This window comes from Sinocyclocheilus rhinocerous, unplaced genomic scaffold (genome assembly GCF_001515625.1).
Source record: "Sinocyclocheilus rhinocerous isolate Xijiao unplaced genomic scaffold, SAMN03320098_v1.1 scaffold4607, whole genome shotgun sequence".
Taxonomy (NCBI): domain Eukaryota; kingdom Metazoa; phylum Chordata; class Actinopteri; order Cypriniformes; family Cyprinidae; genus Sinocyclocheilus; species Sinocyclocheilus rhinocerous.
In genome coordinates this window covers 18,727-24,454 of record NW_015635570.1, presented here as the reverse complement: position 1 = coordinate 24,454, position 5,728 = coordinate 18,727, and positions in this window count along the sequence as shown.

Below are 5,728 nucleotides of genomic sequence, written 5' to 3'. Positions count from 1 at the left end.
TAGGAAACATCCGGCGTGACGCAGCTGACACAGAACAGCATACGTTGTTTACGTCCAGCAGATATTCTCCAAAATGGCACCAGGGTCATCCGGAGGAGACGAATTGTTGAATAAAGTCGTTATTTTTTTCATTGCATCACAAAAAGTATTCTCGTAGCTTAGTATAATTGCGGTTGAACCACTGATGTCACATGGATTATTTTACCGATCTCCTTGCTACGTTTCCGGACTTGGGAACATTTCAGTTGCGTTGCTGTTTATGCAGGGTCAGACAGCTCTCAGATTCCATCAAAAATATCTTAATTTGTGTTCCGAAGATGAACGAAGGTCTTACGGGTTTGAAACGACATGAGGGTGAGTAATTAATGACAGAATGTTCATTTTTGGGTGAACTAACCCTTTAAAGTCTTACATTTATAAACCGGCAGAAACCCTGTTTTTCTGTTATCCTATAAAAATGTTATTTTTCTTCCTTGTTTGTCCTGCCCAATCCAACCCAATGCCGTCCCTTCATCCTGCTGGTCCAGTTTGTGGATCATTGCTCCAAACACTCGCAAGATCATCCGGAGGTCATGACCTACCTGCAGACCAGATACTCCAAGGCGCTGCCGACCTTCCTGACATCGGTGGAGTTCCGTAACACTCTGGTCTGGGTTCGGGCTTTAACCCGAGCTCGGAGCCCTCCCTCTGGACAGCACGCCAAATATGCTACTAATTGCTCAATCACATTATATGTTAGTGCGAACTCGTGAATCAGCAGTCACACCTTGCCCAACTAATAAGAGCTGCAATTTCTGTTGCATATGAGAAAGTTCAAACAGCAAACGAAACAAAAGTGTAACAAAACAGTGCTACTCGTTTGAGCTGCTTATCAGCTCATACCAATAATTGAGCACAGCGCAAACACATGCAAACTGGTCAGAGCTCAGAACAGAACCAATGCTGATCTCGCGACGCTGTTACTGCACACTGCTGCGAGATCTAGTTTCACCGCAGAATGAATAATGTTGCTGTGAGATCTAGTGCAAAGAATTCAAATTCTGCACAGAATTCTCTTTTATAAACATCAAATAGCGCTGATGTAGAAAACCAGAAGAAGTAACGCTAACTACAGTATACCATAGTGTTATGGCAGAAATAGTTATTACCTCATTCATTTCAGGGTTTGTACAACCTTTTGAGAGAGAAATTCGAGCACTTTTCAATGACAACACAACTATTAACAGCACTTTAAATCTCTAAAAATGATCCAGTTTAAAGTATACTGTAAAACATCAAAAAATAAGAATATTCTCTGTTTTTTTATTATTATTTGGCATTTACAAACTTCCCTGTTCCTATTTTAACAACTAAATCACACCATGATTGGTTTATTTATCAAAATAGAATTTCTCACCATCAACATGAAGACTCCACAGTCCACACCACCAATCTGTTGGGGGATATCCTAAAAAAGGAGAAGCATGACATTAAATCTAAGGGTTTGACACTTGTCCCAACTTTAGCAGACTTCTTATAACCAACCTTGTTTTTCAGTAGCACCCATGTTCCAGGTGCAATTTTGGCTGTCATCTTACTGCAACAAAAATACATAGCATATTAACAAATCTGTTTATTATTTAAGTTACATACAGTTTGAAGCTCTGAATCCATGCAAGACACATGCTGCATTCACGTCATGTCGTAATTACTGTGATTTTGAGATGACAATTGAACTCCAACTGCTCATTGAGACCTAGAGTCCAGAAATCTTTCCTTTTCAGAACAAAGTTCTGCAATTGTCTCATCTTTGTCGCCTGTCCCCAAAGCCCATTCAAGCTTAAAGAACCACATTCTTTGCATAGGTTCCGAATAACGTTAACCTACAAAAAATATTATTGAATATAGTGTATATTGTAGAAAAAAAATATTAAACCCCAAAAAAAGCATTACAAACAAACTTTTTGCGTTTGAAGTTCTTCCTTCAGCCTCTCCTCTGTCACCATAATTTCTGCAGTCTCTGAGGCAGACTTTGAAGAATGAAGTTTTTCACAATCTGTGTTTAGCACACTGTCTGAACGACGTGTGTTCTTGCCAATCCAAGGAGCCCAGAAATGATATGTAGGTTTAACTGCAAATGGATTTTGTGCACCACCAGCTGTGTGATTATTTTAATTTCTTTGCAATACAGTGCATAAAAAAACTATATCTGCACATACTTGCAACAAATCCACGACATATCATCTCTTTGGACACTGCGTCCCAGAATGTTTCTACATTGACATCCCCTCGGTTCCTCTATGTCACTTACTGGAGGAAAAAAAAAAGTGTATTACACTATAATGCAATAACATGTAAAATAAATTAATTAATTAATAGGACTTGGAAGTGAACATGATTACAATAAACATACACTGTAAAAAATGACCGTGAATTTAACGGTAAAAGACTGAAGCTGCTTGTGATGGGCTTTGGTTCATCATGTGAATTTTTCATCACCACCTGCATTTGGTGGTTATCAGTGCATTACAAAGGTACAAAACAAATTTCAGTACTTCAGTAGGTTGGTATATTAACATTATATCAGTTAATCAAATTACGGTATTTAACTGTAAATTTAAGTTAAAACCGTAAAACCTAAAACGTTGCTACCGTACTTTTTACGGTAAAATTCCGGCAACCACAGCTGCCGTTTTTTTACCGTAAATTATACATAATTTTTTTTTACAGTGTACCAGAAAACTGGAAAACACCCTTTTTGTGTAGATCCATTATCACCATTGGGGGATAATCACCACAGGTGAGACATGAATACCTGTATTCATGTGCTGTAAGGGCCTCAAAGTGTAAATACGCATGACGCATATAGTGTCAGCTGGCGGAAACTTCAATCCTGTTAAATCTTCCAAAAAAGCAACAGCTCTGCTCACAGATGTATGCACCTGGAATTAACATTCTGGTCGACATCCTAGTCCACATCTGTGTATAGTAAAGCCTAAAATAAATAAGTATACTGGTAAACTATTATGCAATAATATATTGTGAGTACATATATTAAACAAACAACTCAAGATACTCATACCTCCACAGACAACAGCCTTGCTGAAGTGGCTTTGAAGATGAGCTTTTACTTTGACCAGCTTGGCTGGCTTAAACACCCTGGCTGAGCAAAAAGGGCAGTGGTAATTACTGCAACGCTTGTTGCACTGCTGCAGCTCAGGTAATGTGTTGCCATCTGGATCGATATATGTCTCTACAAGAGATGAAAGCACCACACAATTATCTCAACGTTGACAGATGGGCTTAAAATAACTAAACTATAAGGTAACACTAACTCACAAACAATGCAGAGTAAAGTAAAACAAACTATATATGAATAATTAACGTCTTCAAAACTTCACACAAGGCCCATTTACAACACACGATCCGAAAATTAATCGAAACATCTGCAGAAAAAAGTTCTATACAATAAACTATGACAACAAATTGAAGCTTCAAAAAGACAACAAAGCCAAGCACACATTAAGTATTTAGCAGATAAACGCTGAACTTAATATATACGATAATTATTGACCATATGACAGCAAAAACGGATGAAACCTCTTGTTATATGGCCAGAAAGAGAACAGTTGGTAACATTAACGCATGAATAGTGAAACCACTGAATATGACATTTTGCATTGTCACACAAAATCATCTGACCAAACTCAACCTGGCCACAGTGACACCAGCTTTTTTCTTGCCCACTGCCACTTGCACCATTGTCAGATTGTACACAGAATGGACATTTAATTTCAATGACAGACACCACAACAATCACAAGAAACAAGGCCATCCGGGGAAGCACCTAAGTATGGCACACATGGATTAATGAAAAAACCTGTCTCGTGCACTTTCACATTTTCATGAGATTTCTTATGTTCATCTGTAAACATATCATGTGCAAATTTCTCATGAGAACACCCCCAGGTAGTAGCTTTTGATGTAAATGTGTATGATTGGGGATAGCATACACTTTTGATAAAGCTCTGAGCTGGTTGATTGGGATCAGTGCAACATGCAGTTTTCATTTTAGATGCTGTGATTCGACCAGCACGAAACTGAAACCACAGTTTAGAAGAAGCTTGATCCCTTGTAGCCATTTCAACTGCCTTTGCTTGCTCCTCTGATACTGAAACGTTTATATCATTACAAATGGACAATACATCACTGTAGTCCATGTGAAGTGCCTCCTCATTTCGCAGTTCAGTCAACACCAGAGGAAACTTTTCACTAATTGGTTTGGGAATAAAATCATCTAAATGAGGCTCAATCAGGGATATTTAGTGTATATATATATATATATATATATATATACACACTGAACAAATTTATAAACGCAACACTTTTGTTTTTGCCGCCATTTTTCATGAGCTGAACTCAAAGATCTAAGTCTTTTTCTATGTACACAAAAGGCCTATTTCTCTCAAATATTGTTCACAAATCTGTCTAAATCTGTGTTAGTGAGCACTTCTCCTTTGCCGAGATAATCCATCCACCTCACAGGTGTGGCATATCAAGATGCTGATTAGACAGCATGATTATTGCACAGGTGTGCCTTAGGCTGGCCACAATTAAAGGCCAAAAAGGTTTGGGAATAAAATCATCTGAATGAGGCTCAATCAGGGATGAAATAGCAGACTTTGAGCCAGTTGTGCTGAGAGTGTTGAATAATGATGATAATTCATCACTGGTAGGATGCGGTGTTCTGCTTCCTTTAACAGTAGAACTGGAACATTCTTTCTCAAATGACTGTACATGGTTTGGGAATAAAATCATCTAAATGAGGCTCAATCAGGGATAAAATAGGAGACTTTGAGCCAGTTGTGCTGAGAGTGTTGAATAATGATGATAATTCATCACTGGTAGGATGCGGTGTTCTGCTTCCTTTAACAGTAGAACTGGAACATTCTTTCTCAAATGACTGTACATGACCAGCACAGTCACTCTTAGCAGCTATTTTACTTTATATGTCTTTCCTGCAGTAAAGTCAATCTCTCGACATTCCTTGTACTCTACTTTTGACATTCCAGTAGGTAACATCCAATATGCCTTTTCCTGCGTTTTCCTGTCTGTGAGTCCCTCAATTTCACTGTTGCTTCAATCAGAAACAACAAAGCAGCAACATGTGTACACGTCTCCCCCAGGCCAGCCATACAAGTACAGTGATTTTTTCAGCAATTACCCAGGGTTCCAGGGGTTTTTCTCGTATTCGCTGGGAATGAAGTACCTAAAAGATAAGACAACTAAATATAAGCTTGTAGGAATGACAAACTAGCCTCTCATTAATTTATTTCTTTAATAAACTAACTGAACAGGTAGCATTTGAGGTCCTCAGCTGTGAATGGGCAAATAGAACATAAGGAAAGTAGAGAATAAACAATAATTAGAAAATGAAGAAAAATATTTCCATCACACTACAATACTAATTTCTCATTCATCTTTTACTTTTTGTGTTATGTGAGTTTAGTTTGGCTGGTCTCAGATTAACTTTCTCCCTTCTCATTCTCCCTCCCATCAGGCTCTTAGTAAACTGTTGGCCTGAAAATTGTTGACTGAAAAACAGAACAAAGTATGTGGGAAAAGATGAGCTGAAGAATGACTTTTTTTTTTTATTACAATAATCTACCCAGAAATATTACAGGCAATTCTTGTTTAAATGCATTTGTTGCAGTAAAGTAAAGAAAGAACTTAAATGTGTCCCCCCCCC